This window comes from Erythrolamprus reginae, chromosome 2, assembly GCF_031021105.1.
Source record: "Erythrolamprus reginae isolate rEryReg1 chromosome 2, rEryReg1.hap1, whole genome shotgun sequence".
In the NCBI taxonomy this organism is placed as follows: Eukaryota; Metazoa; Chordata; class Lepidosauria; order Squamata; family Dipsadidae; genus Erythrolamprus; species Erythrolamprus reginae.
In genome coordinates this window covers 142,847,424-142,864,855 of record NC_091951.1, presented here as the reverse complement: position 1 = coordinate 142,864,855, position 17,432 = coordinate 142,847,424, and the positions used below count along the sequence as shown (strand labels likewise).

The window sequence follows — 17,432 nt, the reverse complement described above, 5'->3', positions numbered from 1 at the left end:
CCAGATTGTTTGGTGTGGCACACTGGTGGCAACCACCTGTTGCTGGTGAAGTGGGAAAGGTGGCCTGACACACGCGTGTTGTGGTACCATATGTTACCACGGAGGTGCTGGCATGCCAGGAACCCAGGGCGGTGGAGGATGACAGGTAGAGAGTCAACAGAGTAGCGAAGGAATGGGTACTCCAGACGGGGGGTGGAGTGATAGATCACCCCAACATCTGAGCGCCCAATTAGCTTTAGTCAGAGGGGTCGGGGTACATTTGATAGACGAGGGGAATGACAAATTCATAGCGGACCTGCAGAGGTGCCTGCACATTCATGTGCAGGGGGGGGGAGCAGGGGGAATAAATTTATAATTTCACCCCCTGCTGTGGCCGAAAGGGGGCGGAAATGGGCGTAAGCAGCAACTGTGTGATCTCCTTTAGGGGCACCTCTACTGAGGTGAGGGGCGATCTCCTTCTCGGATTACAGGGCTCGACCGGCTTGGGTTCGGGGAGGGGGTCGCTCCTGTGGCTCGCTGCCTGTGGCGTATCAGAGACCAGTGGCGAGCCATCCCACACGCCGTGGGGGCGTGGCATTGGGCAGGGGGCAGGTGTAATTTTACCTGACCCTGCACCCGGTCAAGGAGCTTTCGCCCTAGAGTTGCTCAGTTGAGTTTGTTGGAAAGTTAACTCCGCCCCCATTTGATTTATGCACCTTTGCAGGTCACGTGGTTTAATTGGCTAAATAGTTAATTTGAATTTTGTTTAATAAAAGTGACCCTATTTATACCCACACCTTTGTGTCCGACTGTTACTCTGCCTGCGCCGCAACACAGAACTGCCAATGCAATACTCAGATTTAGGATTCCTTTTCCCCAAGTGCATTAGTTTTAGTTTCTCTCTCTCTCTCCTCTCTTTCTCTCTCTCCTCTGTGCTCGCCATCCAGATAACGGTCTCCTATAGTGGACATCACTGCAGTGAAGGGCTACCAAAACTTTTACTACCAAACTGTGGGCGTGGCTTATGTAGGACGCCCTGCATTTTCTTTCAACATCTTTCAGTGCAAATTGTGTGCTCTGGGGTGGAGCTCCATTTTCGCTACCCCACTGCATTTCCCCCCTTGTCCAGGCAGTAGCCCACCCCTGCATCCCTGTCTCTAAAACCCATCACTGACAGTGATACCTCTGACAGTAGTGAAACTCAATTTTTTTTACTATCTGTTCTGTGGGCATGGCTTGATGTGCATGGCTTGGTGGGTGTGGCAGGAGATGGAAATCTCAATTCCCATCCCACTCTGGGGCCAGCCAAAGGTGATGTTTCCTGGTTCTCCAAACTACTCAAAATTTCCACTACCACTTCTCCAGAACTTGCTGGATTTCACCTCTGCTCTGACTGCAAAGCACTGTTAGTATGAAGGAAAACAAAATACTACAAAATATTACATCTCCGAGGCATACTTTGACATTAAGATCCTTTTTGACACTTTCCCTTGGAGCAGGCTTTATGGGGAAGTCTGAGTCATAGGATAATTGCTTAAACTGGGCAAATTAGTTGGAATCCTTTGCATTGGGTTTTTAGAATAGATGAGAATAGAATTATTTATTGGCCAAGTGTGATTGGACACAAGGAATTTGTCTTTGGTGCATATGCTCTCAGTGTACATAAAATAAAAGATACATTTGTCAAGAATCATGAGGTGCAACACTTAATGATTGCCATAGGGTACAAATAAGCAATCAGGAAACAATATTATTATAAATCGTAAGGATACAAGCAATGGGTTGCAGTCATACATTAAGTGGGAGGAGATGAATGATAGGAATGATGAAAAGACTAATAGTAATATCAATGCAACCTTAGTGAATAGTTTGACAATGGTGAGAAAATTATTTGTTTAGCAGAGTGATGGCATATGGGAAAAACTGTTCTTGTGTCTAGTTGTCTTAGTGTGCAGTGCTCTATAGAGTCATTTTGAGGATAGGAGTTGAAACAATTTATGTCCAGGTTGTGAGAGGGTCAGTAAATATTTTCTCTGCCCTCTTTTTCACTCGGGCTGTATACAGGTCCTCAATGGAAAACTACACATAAAATAGCACATGTATGTATGTATGTATGTATGTATGTATGTATGTATGTATATGCCATAGTATTTTGAGGGTGATAGTTATAGCCTTGAAACATTGTTGCTATTCATGTAAAATGGGACAAAGAAATATAAGAGCCGGGGTGGCGCAGCAGGTAGAGTGCTGTACTGCAAGCCACTGAAGCTGACTGTAGATCTGAAGGTCAGCGGTTCAAATCTCATCACCGGCTCAAGGTTGACTCAGCCTTCCATCCTTCCAAGGTGGGTAAAATGAGGACCCGGATTGTGGGGGCAATAGCCTAGCTCTGTTAAAAAGTGCTATTGCTAACATGTTGTAAGCTGCCCTGAGTCTAAGGAGAAGGGTGGCATAAAAATCGAATAAATAAATAAATAAATAAATATGATATATGGTATATGATATGTATGATATATATGATGTCTGATGTCTGATGTGTGATATGTGACATGTGATATGTGGTATATGATATATGATATATATCGCATATCACATATCTGTCTGTCTGTCTGTCTGTCTGTCTGTCTGTTTATCTATCTATCTATCTATCTATCTATCTATCTATCTATCTATCTATCTATCTATCTGATATAATCTGGGGATCAAGATGAGCAATCATATAACTTTTGAATGACAGGGTGGCATCCATATAACTGACCAACTGGGTGATTTGGTGCAAATGACAGTGACTTGGAATATATAAGATCACCTGCAGACAAGATGAATATCCGTGTAGGTGATGGGCATCTCGCACTTAGAGGAATAGCATTGCTATAATCCAGTAACATACCATCTTTCTTTCCAGGGCTGTTTCTAAGCCTTCACTACTTTAAAAGGTCCATGACTCATTCTGAGCACAAGAGAAAGTGGTGGTTGTGTTAATGCATTAGCCACACAGCTCTTATCTTCTAGCGTAAGCGATTTTAGATGCAGTTATGATTTTAGGATTACATCAACATTATATTGAGGTTACTTTGGCAAGCATAGCTTAGGATTCCCTCCTGTGTACTTCAGCCAGATTGTTTTAGAATCTAGTTACAATATGGTGAACATATCCTCATTGGTTTTTGTCCTGGGTATGTCCAGGAAATGGTACAGTATCTCCTAAAAATTGAGCAGTTTTTTAAAAAAATCATCTGCAAAGCTGGGGACCAGATCAGATTAATAGATCTGATGGAATGCTAGGAGGTTGAGGGATTCTTGAACCTGATCCAGAACCCTCATTGAAATATGGAATAAAAATATATCTTTGCCCATGTATAGAATAGGTTTTAAATATCCCTTTCCCACATAAAAGCACATAATGTCCTATGACAGTGATGGTGAACCTTTTTTCCTCGGGTGCTGAAAGAGCATGTGCGCACGGTATCATGCATATGTGAGTGCCCACACCCATAATTCAATGCCTGGGGAGGGCGAAAACAGCTTCCCCCACCCCCCAGAGGCCCTCTGGAGGACCAGAAATGGCCTGTTTCCCTACTTCTGGTGGGCCCAGTAGGCTTGGGTTTTGTCCTCCCCAGGCTCCAAAGGCTTCCCTGAAGCTTGAAGAGGGTAGAAACGCCCTCCCCCATCCCCCTGAAGACTCTCCAGAAGCCAAAAACATTCTCCCATAGCCTCCATGTGAGCCAAAAATCAGCTGGCCGGCATACACATACATGTTGGAGTTGACCTGGGGCAATGGCTCGTGTGCCAACAGATGTGGCTCTGCATGCCACCTGTGGCACCCATGCCATAGGTTCACCATCGTTGTCCTATGGTATGTGGAACAGTTGCAGCCAGTGAAGTATGAGGACAATAAGGATAAATAATTGTCATGCAGGTCTGTGGATCAATTTGATTGCTGTATAGATATTACATTAAAAATTATGCCATGGCAGTCAGTCAGGAAAAGAAACAGCAGATTTCTTTTCTCTTTCTGTCAGCAGAGAATTAATCAATAAAACTCTTCAGAGCTATTCAAAATGATGACCCAGCTCTTGGAGGTCTCATCAAATGCCTTAGTACCATCTGAGCATCATTGTGAGTAGCTACCATGATTCTTTCTGGGCAAAATTGCTTGAATTCTTATCAGTTTTGATGCATGCAAACTCTAATGGAGTTTGACAGGAGCTTTCCTAATACTTTTTTCTTCCCAGAAAAGAATGCACATTTTGCCAATAGAAGGGAATCAAATGCAAGGGCAAGCTTCATCAATAGTGTGATTATTGCAAACTAAAGTCCTAGAAGAGTTTTTACCCCTCTGGAACTCAGGAATAGCTTTCAAGCCTCACAGAAGAAACATAATTTGTACTATCAGACTACACTTGGAATACTGCATCTAATTCTGGTCACCATGTCAAGAAAGATGTTGAGACTCTAGAAAGAGTGCAGGCAACAAAGATTAAGATCTGGAGGCTAAATCATATGATGAATGATTGAGGAAACTAGGTATGTTCAGCCTAATGAAGAGAAGGACTAGAGGTAATATGGTTACGGTCTTCCAATGCTTAAGGGCTATCACAAAGAAAAAGAGGTTGTTTAATCTCCAAAGCATTTGAGGGCAACGCAAAAAATAGAAGATCATCAAGAAGAGATCCAACTTAAAACTAAGGAGAAGGTTCTTGACAATGACAACAAGTAAGCAGTGGGATGACATGCCTCAAGAGGTACCAGCTAGACCAGTGATGGTGAACCTTTTTTCCCTCGGATGCTGAAAGAACGTGGGTGTGCACTATTGTACAAGCATGAATGCCCACACCCTTAATTCAATTCCTGGAGAGGGCAAAAATAGCTTCCTCCTGCCCTCCTCCGGAGGCCAGGCTTGTGTTTTGCACTCCCCCAGGCTCAAAAGGCTTCCCTGGAGCTGAAGGAGGGTAAAACTTCCTTCCCCCATCCCCCTGGAGGCTCTCTGGAAGCCAAAAATGCCCTCCCAGAGCCTCTGTGTGAACCAAAAATCAGCTGGCCAGCACACACATGCACCTTAGAGCTGAGCTAGTCAATGGCTCACGTGCCAGCAGGTATGGCTCTGCGTGCCACCTATGGCACCCAGGCCATATGTTCACCATCACTGAGCTAGACTGTAAACAACAACAATCATAGAACATTTTGTATTCATAAACTTCGCCTACATAGACTCAGAAGCCCTAGTTTAGCACAGGTTTTTTTATTATAAAAATACTATTTACTGGAAATGCAGGAAAAGATCATTTTAAAATTATAGTTTTAATATGTGAGTTTATTTTTGTAAGAAACTACAGGACTTGTAAGATTGCTGTAGCAGACCTATAATATTTTATTTAGTTGGTTTGTCAAACATGTACGAGTTAACAGGTATAAGTGTAAACAAAGACATGAACACAGGAAATGGGTGCAAATAAATGGGGACAGTAGGACAGGGACAGTAGGTGCATGACAAACTACTTCTAAAACTCAAAGCCTATGGCATCACAGGATCCCTAGACAGATGGATTACAGCATTCTTGTCAAACAGACAACAAGTGGTTAAAATAGGAAGTACCATATCTACCCCTGTCCCTCTGAAAAGTGGTGTCCCCCAAGGTAGTGTACATCAATGACCTTTGCGATCACATTTCTAGCAACTGCGTTCTCTTTGCCAATGATATAAAACTCTTCAACACCACTGATAACACAGCTATTCTCCAAAAAGACCTAGACTTTGCCAGGCCTGGGGTTCCTTAGATCTTCCCGCCTGACCAATGAATGCTTTAGTTTGACTGTTGAATGAATGATATTGATAGTTTTTAATTAGAATTTTAAGATTGTTTTTAATGTATTAATTGGATTGCTATGATTGTTTCCTGTTTTTTTGTACATGCTGTGAGCTGCCCCGAGTCCTCGGAGAGGGGTGACATACAAATCCAATTAAATCTAAATCTGAAAGGACCGCCCTTTGCTTGCAACGCTGATGCGGCGTCCTTTTTTGTAAAAATAACAATGTTTATTTTTACATGAAGACCTCTTTTTGAAAGAGCTGGGGAATCCCTCCCATGAAGAGATTCTGGGGGCGGAGCTTTGACGTCACTGGCAGGTTGCTAAGGACGCCAAGGTGATCACTTCCTGGATTCCAAAGCTCCGAATGCTGAACGCGACCCCAAACTTTGCCTGAAGTTTCAAAAAATTTCGGGTTTCTTGTTCAGCATATCGAACACCGCAAAATTCAGTACGGACCCAAATTGTGCGGGTTCGGTTCGCCCATCACTAATCTTGTCCATTGGATCAAAAATCTGTTAAACCAAAATCAAGCTGTTATCAATTATCCCTCTAAGCTTGAAGCAAATAAACACAGATCATGGTTTTGCCTCCTGCCTGAACTCCTTAAAAGAAATAAGCTCTCCTTTGCAGTTCCTATTTTTTGCTTCATCTAGCACAGGAGTGTCAAATTCAAGGCCTGTGAGGCTAGAGCCAGCCTGCGAGGTGCTTAGATCTGGCCCATGGGGCTGCTCTGGAAACGATGAAGGACTGGCCTGTGGTGTCTCTGCCAGCAAAAACAGAGCTTGGGAGAGCCTCTGTTTTTACTGGCAGAGAATTGCAGGAGGCCATTCCAGCTGAAAACAGAGAAGAGCCCGTTTTTACTGGCAGAGTCCTTGGGCCACCACAGGTGTCCCTGACACAAGTGATGTTAAAGTGGCCACACCCAGCCTGGCCACACCCATTCTGGCCCCCTGAGGTCTAACATATCCCTGGTGCAGCCACCAATGAAATTGAGTTTGATACCCCTGGTCTAACAATTTGAGATGCTGGTAATCACAGTCCTATGTCTCATTTCCCACTACCTCCAACTGGAATTGCCCACTTAGGAAAGAGAAGTATGATCATCAAACACTGCTGTAACCCTCATCGACCCATGAGCTTCTTTCAATAGTGATACTAATGTAAAACCTAAATTTTACACTGGTCTCACTGTTGAAGAAAACCCATGAGATAGGCTTGTTATTATAGAAATGGCTAGTTTCTACTATTATGTAAAAGTTAAAAATTGAGGTTTGCTGTTTGAGGTTTGCTGTTATTATTAGAATATATTATTAGAATTTTAAACCAACTTTGTTGCATGCTCTACTGCCAGATCTTTTTCTAGGAATAAGTAGAGTACCTTCTGTGGTCTGCACCATAAGCTGTAGAGAAGAAGAGAAGGCTAGCAAAACCAGCTATTACACCTATTTAGGTATAAGGCCTCATATCATTTTAAAGAGCTTTGCCAAGCCACCTTGCTGTGTTTGCTTAGAAACAGCCGGCCGGTTAGAGCCGTGCGATTGGCGTCCCTATCCAAGGTTCTGATAGGGCGCTTTCCATAGTTACTTTGTAAGCGGGAAAGCTACTGTGTATTTGATTGGTTCCTGCCTCAGCCAGGGCTTGCTATATAACTCTGTGTGTATTGTATGTTTCTCTAAGCCTGTACCTGCCTGTCGGGCATGCACCCCGTATTAAATCTGTCTGTTATCTAAGGCCTCCTCTGTTTTACTGGCAACGAGGATTCTAGCCATTTCTTTGGAGAATTCTATGCTTGGACTCTGTACGTAAGTGAAATGTCAGTGCAGCTTACTTTCGCCCCTTTCAATCCCCAAGGGGAGACATGGGAGTCCTATGTCGCCCGTTTCGATTGCTTCTTAATCTCCAACGGGTACACAGAAATTTCCGGAGACAGGAAAAGATCTTATTTCCTGGGGTTTTGTGGCCCCGAGATGTTCGAAACTGCCCGAGCATTGTTTGCCCCTACTTCGATCCACGATGTGTCTTGGGAGGACTTCTTAAAAACTTTGCAGGACCATTATGCCCCGGCTCCCTCACGGTGTGCGCGGCGCTATAAATTTTACCAGCGGAACCAAGCTGAGGGGGAGTCTATAAATGACTATGTGGCCGCCCTTCACCGAGCGGCTTTGTATTGCGAATTCGCTGACCTGAATGACTACCTCCTGGACAGGCTTGTAATTGGGGTGAGAGATGGTCGTCTTAAGCGGCGTCTCCTGGCCATTAGAGATCTGACATTTCAAGCGGCGCTAGCGGAGGCTCGTGCGTTTGAGCTGTCGACGCAGTCTCTGGCAGCCATGGACAGCACCGTGAATGTCACCCGAAAGACTACTGTTTCCACTGATAAGGCCACCGTTCTTCCTGAAGAGGAGGGCAGTCATGAAGCAGAGGAGGAGGAGGTGTGCAAATTGGCAGTAAATAGGAACCGAGATGCTCCTTCTACACATCCCAGGCCGCCCCAGTCACCTTGTCAGGGTTGTGGGGGTAATCATCTGAGGTCCTCCTGCCCTTCCCGTGATGCCGTGTGTTGGCATTGCGGTGCCAAAGGGCACCTTTCCAGGGTCTGCCGTTCTCGCAGAGTTTCCACAGCCGCGGCCCGTGAGCAACGGGAGCCCCAAAGTTTCACCCCCCGATGGCAGAAGAAATTCCCTTCAAACCGGCGTGAGGATTGCAACGCTATCTATAGCCGGCCACGTTTGGCTACCACTTTCGTGAAGGAGATGTCTAATTCCGCGGAAAAGATCTCGTTGGAGGTCCAGTTGGGAACTTCGAGGTGCCCAATGCAAGTGGACACAGGATCTGCCCATTCCTTAGTTTCGTGGGCAACTTTGAAGCGCTGTCTTCCAGCTATCAGCAGAGGTCGCCTGTCTCCATGTGCTGTGCAACTGAAAGACTATCAGGGAACACCAATTCCTATTTTGGGGGAGGGTCGTTTCCCAGTCCGTTTCAAAACTTTTTTCGGCAAATTGCCTCTGATTGTAATTAATGGGCCATTCTCTAACCTTTTAGGATTGGACTGGTTCAAGGCTTTGGGATTATCTGTGACTGGGATAAATACTGTCTGTGATATGGGAAGGTTTGAGGTTCTGGCGCGGGAATTTCCAACAGTATTTGATGGTCAGTTGGGCTGTTATACGGGTACCCCGATTTCATTTGGTTTAAACCCACAAGAACCGGTGGTTCGTTTGAAAGCCCGCCGGGTGCCCATTCCCCTTCGGCCGAAAGTGGATGAGGAGCTGGATAGGCTGATTGCCCAGGGGGTGCTAGAACCGGTGGATCAGGCAAAATGGGAAACCCCGGTGGTCATTGCTTTCAAGGGGGATGGGGGAATTAGGCTGTGTGGGGACTATAAATGTTCCATTAACAAAGCGTTGGCACATCACTCATATCCGCTGCCAGTGGTGCAACAGCTGCTGCACACCTTGGGGAAGGGTCGGGTGTTCGCAAAGCTTGACCTGTCTCAGGCTTATCAGCAGCTTCCCGTGGACCCCCTAGCTGCAGAAGCGCAGTCAATTATCACCCACCGGGGGGTATTCAAGTGTCACCGCTTACAATTTGGGGTCTCCATTGCCCCAGGACTATTCCAGGGCCTGATGGAAAGGTTGCTATATGGGCTCGAAGGAACTGTGCCATATTTTGATGACGTCCTAGTGTCGGGGAGTTCCACAGACGAGTTGATGGCACGAGTAAGAAAGGTTTTGTCCAAGTTTAGGGACGCGGGGCTCAAACTAAAAGAAAAGAAGTGTGTCTTTGGTGTCCCGAGGGTGGAATTCCTGGGTTTTATCGTGGATGGAGAGGGAATTCACCCCACCCCTGAAAAGACACGGGCAATTAGGGATGCCCCCAGGCCACGTTCCAAGGCTGAGCTGCAAGCCTTTTTGGGACTCTTAAATTTTTACGCGGTTTTTATTCCACATAAGGCGTCGGTGGCCGAGCCTTTGCACCGGCTTTTGGACAAGCACTCAAACTGGCACTGGGGAGGAAGGGAGGAATTGGCATTCAACGGGGTCAAGGCAATACTTTTGTTCAACAATGTGCTGGCCCAATACTCACCAGGTTTACCTTTAATTTTGACTTGTGACGCTTCACAACACGGGGTGGGCGCTGTCCTCAGTCACAGACTGCCAAATGGAGTCGAAGCCCCTCTGGCATTTTTCTCTCGCACGTTGGTGTCGGCAGAGAGAAATTATGGACATATCGACAAGGAGGCGCTGGCACTCATTGCTGGGGTCAAGCGGTTCCACGATTACTTATATGGGAGGCATTTCGAATTGGTCACAGACCACCAACCATTGCTGGGGCTTTTATCAGGCAGCCGTCAAAGTCCGGTAGTCCTTTCACCCAGGATGTCACGCTGGATCGTCTTCCTAGCGAACTACAATTATACGTTAACCTATAAGCCTGGACGCCACATAGCGCACGCGGATGCCCTGAGCAGATGTCCGCTGCCTGATGTTCTCATCGACCCTGCTCCGGCATGCTCCGTGTTTGCTCTATCTGAGAGTACTATTCCTATTTCTGCAACCGAAGTAGCGGGAGTAACTGGCTGAGATGCCATTCTGTCCCAAGTAAGGCAATGGGTGTTAAGAGGATGGCCAGCTGCAGCCCCCGCAGACGTTTTTGTCCCATTTTTCAGGTGTCAATCAGAGTTCTCTGTAGAGAAGGGGGTGGTGCTGCGAGGAAGCAGAGTGGTAATTCCGGAAACCTTGCGCAGCCAGGTGCTGGCATTATGGCACAGAGGTCACCCTGGCATAGTGCGCATGAAGAGCTTAGCTTGGGACTATGTTTGGTGGCCTGGGTTGGACAAGGCAGTAGAACTAAGAGTGGCTGGATGTGCAGCGTGCCAGGAAAGTCGTCCTTTCCCTCCTCGGGCCGAGCTGCTGGTATGGGAGCCACCAGCTGGACCTTGGGCTCGCATTCACATTGATTTAGCCGGTCCCTTTATGGGACAGACCTTCCTAATAGTCGTAGATGCCCATTTGAAATGGGTGGAGGTTGTCCAGCTTAGATCTACCTGCGCTCAGGCGATCATAGACGCCCTACTGACTTTGTTTGCCACGCATGGGTTCCCCGACCTCCTCGTTTCAGACAACGGCCCCCAGTTCACAGCAGTGCAGTTTGAGTCATTCTTAGCATCTGCTGGCATCAGACATGCATTAAGCTCGCCGTGGCATCCGGCCAGTAATGGCCAGGCGGAACGGGCAGTTAGGTCTGTAAAAGACACCCTTAAGAGGATGCCGCAAGGTTCTTGGCAGGAAAGGCTAGCAGATTTATTACTAGCGCAACATTCCACCCCCTGTGTGGCCACGGGTAAAACCCCAGCCGAACTATTGATGGGTCGCAAGCTCCGCATCATTCTAGATAGACTGCACCCATGGTATTCCCAAACTGTGCAGTGGCCAGTAACCCCGACCCGACAGGTAAAAATTGGAAATACTGTTTTCGTTAGGTCATACTCAGGACGGAATTGGGAAAAGGGAATAGTAAGCAGGGAACTGGGGCCCCGGTCTTTCGAAATCGAACTTTTGGATGGACGGATTTGGAAGAGGCATTTAGACCAGATCCGAATTGACAGGGCGAGCGATCTCCGAAGGGAAGGAGATGGGGAGCAGTCGGGAGCGGCTCACAGTCAGTTTCAGCTGCCCGCAAGACTGTCGGGGGAAAACGCCTCCTCAGAGTCATTAAGGGGTGAGGAAATTCAGGATTCAGAAGAGGGAGTGCAAGAATCAAATTCGGAAAGGGTTTCCGAGCCGGCGGTCATGCCTCGGCGCTCCGAGAGAGTGCGCTACAAACCGGCATATTTAAAGGACTATGTATGTGTCAATCAAGGGGTTAGGAGTGCTGTGTTTGCTTAGAAACAGCCGGCCGGTTAGAGCCGTGCGATTGGCGTCCCTATCCAAGGTTCTGATAGGGCGCTTTCCATAGTTACTTTGTAAGCGGGAAAGCTACTGTGTATTTGATTGGTTCCTGCCTCAGCCAGGGCTTGCTATATAACTCTGTGTGTATTGTATGTTTCTCTAAGCCTGTACCTGCCTGTCGGGCATGCACCCCGTATTAAATCTGTCTGTTATCTAAGGCCTCCTCTGTTTTACACCTCACTGTGCCCTACCAGCTCTCCTGTTTGGTTGGAACAACAAGATGAATTTTAACAAAATGGGAGTTGCTCATTTATACTGCTAACCCAGCCAGCAAATTGCCAAATACATCAGATCTTCAAAGAGAGGAGGAAGCTGACATCAGAGCTGGCAGCATATGCTTACAGGACTTCTTCATCAGAGTATAGTTGTAGAAACATCTGTTTGTGATGTATTTTGGGGCACAGTGCCAAGCTTTTAAGAATATACAACTTGATAGATCCCTTTTTGCCCAGAATGTCTTATTCGTCTCCTGTGGCTCAGTTCCCATTGATTCCTTGGAGATTCAGGAAATAGTGTGGCAGCCATTCTGCCCAGCTCAAAGGAGTCTCTGGTAACAAGGGTCATAAAAGGAGACTGCTCTTTATGCAAACTAATGGTTCAGCTGGCTTTGAAGCACATACTCTCCCTGAAATAAGGCAATATTTCCACAGCCCACAGCTGCTGAGATCAAGAACTGGATTGTAGTATTATTGTAACCTCCACTACCTAGGTGGCCAAGTGCTCATCTGCTGCCAGAATGAACTAAGAGGGAATTTGAACCCTTTACTCTGTAGCAGACTATACAGATTTCATCTGTGGGAATGGAAGGAAGAGAAAGAACTGTGCTTTAGGTGACACAGATATCCGCTCTGTAGTTTTGAAGGAGCTCTGCCTTGTAAAAAGTTTAGTCAGCCGAAACCTTGTTCCTTCTAAATCCAGATGCAGAATGTAGTGTGACTTCTGGGCATTTGTGAACAACAACTCCTAATAACTACAGGAAGCATTGCTCCTGGTGAGAGATGCTGAGATGCTAAAGTTAAAAAAAAGTTTCTCAGATTTTCTACCCAAGGCATTCTAATGGAAAAGGTAAAATCCATTTTGGAAATATGGAATTGGTTCCCTTGATTGATTTCACTCTCTGAAATCATCAGCAGTTAACAAATGTGAGCCAGAAGCTGAGTCAGGGACAAAAAATGAAACAAAGAGTTATTACCCATACCACTGAAGCAAAGCCAGAAAGACCTTGTTGGTGAAACAAGAGCTCCACCCAACATGTCCGCGGAGAGGGGCGGCATACAAATCTAAATAATAAATAAATAAATGTGTAGACCTTCCTGTCCTCCAGACCTTTATGAATGTGGTGGATACAGATCCCAAGAACAGTTCACTGTCAGGAAGAAGCCAAAAGTGTTAAGTACCTTATGCCAATTTCCAGTGTTCTTTTAAAAAATAACAGAGAATAAAAATACACATGTTCTGGTCCAAGGTTATGAAATGCTTTTCTCAGACAGATAAAACTCCACACTAATTGGGTAAATCATACAGATTATATTTATTGTCTGGTATTTCCATATTGTTGTGGTTAGCTATGGCCCAGCTCATGCCCCAAGGACTGTGGATGTGGGGGAGACATCCACATACTGCAGGCCTGTTTTGCCACCGGTGGAATCTGATGATGAAGGCTCCTCTGACCAAGAAGACATGAGTGACAGGGAGGAGGAGAGTGTGGCAGACAGCTCAGAAGGAGATCAATTATCTAGCTCCTCCTTGGATTCAGAACAAGAGTTAATGATACAGCCAGGCATGCACAGAGTGATGCATAGGCAACAACACTGAGAGATTATTATCAAAGAAAATGAGGCCACCTGTGGTTGGGTGGAGCTGTGGTAATTAGTGAGGCTGCTATAAAGAGCAGCCTGTGGGTTTGGCCATTGTGGAGGATTATCTGGTCGTTGTATTTCATGACTGTGTTACTGACTGACTTTTTGTGTGCTGATTTTTCCCTGCTTTGAAACTAAACCAGAGCAAAGTGTGTTTCACTTTGTGAAAGAAGGACTTTGAATTGCCTCACAGCTGCAAGCTAAGTATCACAGGACTGATAAGGGACTTGTATAAATTACCAGTTTGTTTGGAGACGAGTGCTCTTTGCTATACCAAAAGAGGGCTTAGTTTAAGTGAATTTTCATTATAAAGAAAATTGTTTTGAATTTTCAAATGTGTGTGTGTGTGTGAAATTTGTACCTGTGAATTTTTGGGAGGATTCTACCAGAGAGCCCGACAGAACACATATGATAGGCTTACTAAGAGATGAAATTCCTCAGATCTTATGTCCATAATCTGCCTCATTAAACGTAGGTGAAAAAAAGATTCATTTCTCCCATCTGCAAGCAGTTGCATGGTTCTTTGTTAAGACTTAAAAATGGCTGTTGGAGAGCACGGCATAATTATTCAGCTGCCTAGATATATCTCAATGGTCAATAAGAACAGATGAGGTCACATGTCAGGGACTATATTACCCAAAGTGCAATCTCTTACTACATTACCCCCAGTGGTGGGCTACGAGCCGGAACGCCTAATTGGGCTCACCTCCGCAGCTCTGGTTGTCCTTTGAGTTTGAGCAGAGTTATGCTGCTGCACCCATGCAGGTAGCGAAATCATACACGTAAGTGCAAGTGCCCCCGTGTTCCGGCAAGGTTTTTTGCTTCCGTGCATGCGCAGAAGTAAAAAACCTTGCCGGAACATGGGCGGACCTGCATCTGCATCAGGGGTGGGCTACTGCCTGGGTGGGGGCAAATGCAGTGGGGTATCAAAAAATGGAACTCCACCCCAGAGCACCCAATTTGCACTGATAGATGTTGAAAGAAAATACAGGGCATCCTGCATAAGCCATGGCCACAGTGTGGTAGTAAAACTTTTGGTAGCCATTCACGGGTCTCCATGCACGATTTCGCTATCTGCACAGGCATAGCAGCAGAACTCTGCCCAAACTCACAGGACCGCCAGAACCATGGAGGTGAGCCCAATTAGGCGTTCGAGCTAGTAGCCCACCCTTGATTACCCCTAATGCAATTTCTTAAAGAAACAGCTCTTTCTGAGCTAAATATCCCTTTGTTCTATCAACACAAGTCATCAACTTGTAGTGTTAGTGCTTTTAAAAATGGAAGTAACTTTTTGCTTGAAGGTGTCATCATTAACCAAGTAAGAATGTTTAATTCACATTTGGAGTAGCCAGTGATTCACTAAAGAGGGGAGGCCACTAGTGGCCCAGAGATGCAAGTGTCTCAAGTCCTTTCTTTGAGGGGAATGCTCAGAGCTTCATTTGACCACTATTACCGAAGGTTCGTGAAGTTACTTTCCATTAGGTTGAGTCAGCAAGCATAAGAAAAGGGTAGTGTGAATTTTATAGACTATAATTCTGTATTGGCCAAGTGTGATTGGACACACAAAGAATTTGTCTCCATTGCATACACTCAGTGTACATACAAACTACAAACATATAGTGCACACACAAAAATAAGCTCTCTGTGTACATGCAAACAACAAAGTGATAAATCATAATCGTAAATCATAAGGTACAAATAGCAAAATGATAAATCATAGGATATCAATAGTAGAAAGTAGCAGGAAAGATGAGAAGGACAATAGCAATACAGGTCTACTACATAGGTAAATATCCTTATGCATAAAGCAGTGCTCTGATATTTAGATCTTTAGCAGAGGGATGGCACGGGGGGGAGCTATCTTTGTGTCTAGTTTTGACATGTAACCCTATAGCTATGTCTTGAAAGAAGGACTTGAAACAGTTTACGTCACATGGACTTATTTACAAATCTGATCCAAATTTAAGGAAGACAAAACTAAATAAGGCTTTCAAAATAACACTAACTTAGATAAGATTATTTTAGGCCCCGACAAAAATATAATTTCCAGAATATATAACTTTCTTCTCACTTATGATATGGCTGATGAAGAAGTGAAAGGATATCTTGGTCTCAAAATTTTGGATATTCCATAAATTTAGCAGAATGGGGAAAAATTTGGTACATAAACTACAAATTAACGCTAGCAACATCATACAAGGAAAACTTATGCAAGATGTTTTACCGTTCGCACCTCCCTCCAGCACGACTCAATAAAATGTATCCAAACATTTCACTGCTATGTTGCAAATGCAAAAGGGAAACAGGAACCTATTACCACCTATGGTGGACTTGCCCAGTTGCAAAAACGTTTTGGCGCAAAATCAAAAGTTATTTAGAGCAAATTGTGGCACAGACAATCCTTTTAAAATCCGAACTTTTCCTTCTAGGTAATGTAAGACAGAAATTTAAAAATGAAGATAAATACTTAATCCTTCATATTATAATGGCAGCAAGACTGCTATATGCACAGAATTGGAAAATAGAAACATACCTTACAAATTTAAGCTTTATAATTAAGGTCCTTTTGTGTGCAGAAATGACCAAACTGACTTTGGAATTACAGGAAAAAGATAAATCTGAATTCTACAAAATATGGGGAAATTGGTACAAATGGCTCAAAGTCAAACAGAAAAAAATACCTAAAAAATTTAAAGGAAAAGCAAAACTAGACACTCCTTCCTCGCATACCAAAATACAAGGAAAATATAGAAACATTGCATCATAAATTGATGGAAAATAAAATCACTAAAAATGAATCCGTATCTTTCTCACAAATATACAAAATGAATTCAGCATAATATACAGAACTAAAGGAAACAAACCTACAATTCTACACACTAGATACAAATACTTGATACTAGGTTGATTGATAGTGATAATCAATGATATGGCTGACAAATTATTTCTTCTATATAACAAATAAATATACTGTACGTACATAGTGAAAGAAAATATTAATAGATGAAAAGCAAATAACTATATCTATGTGCATATAAAGAAAATTACTGAAACTGAATACGTTTTATATGTTGTTTAAGTTTATATGTTCATTTGTTTTTCTTGGTTTTTTGTTTTTTTCTTTGTATGTTCTGTCTGTTTAATTTTTTTCCTTTTTTTCTATTTTTATATGTAAAAATTTAATAAAGATTATTTAAAAATAAAGAAACAGTTTATGTCCAGGATGTGAAGAAACTGTAGATATTTTCTCAACCCTCTTTCTAGCTCATGCAGTATACAGGTTTTCAATTAAAGCTTTATAATAAAGCTTTATAATAGCTTTAGCATTCTTTTTCTATATATATTAAGAAGCAAATAAGCCTATCTGATTTGTTCCATTCCCACAATACACTTCAGATTCTTTAAAAAGTGATTTTAAATATGACCTCTGGCCATAAACATTCTCTTCCTCTGGCCTAAGAGAAGACTAGTTAAAAAGTGGATTGTGAGAAAGAAGTGCCATAATACCCACAGGAATTTGATACCTCATAAAAGCAAAAAAAAAAAAAAAACCCTCCAAAAACCTAGAGGCTGATTATGACTGTATTTTCCTTATGACGTTTGCATAAACCTGACTGTGATTGTTTTAAGCAGGGTTATGCCTTTGCTTGGCTGCAGACCCTGAGAAGGCCAAGGGCATTGTTAAAAAGAAAAATGATTAAGAATTGACAGGAACAAGCAAAGGAAAAAAACTATTATAAAGTTTACATTGATTCATCTTGCCCAACTGAAAATCATTTTGCAAGAATGTATTCATGAGGTTCAACGTGGGTTTTAACATAAAAGACTCTTA

General features: G+C 43.9%; 1 long non-coding RNA gene across 1 annotated transcript in view; it reads right to left on the bottom strand.

Annotated features, from left to right (window-relative positions):
• Nucleotides 1–17,432, bottom strand: part of LOC139158603 (uncharacterized) — a 58,754-nt gene that overhangs the window by 30,886 nt on the left and 10,436 nt on the right. The gene's annotated exons all lie outside the window — the stretch shown is intronic.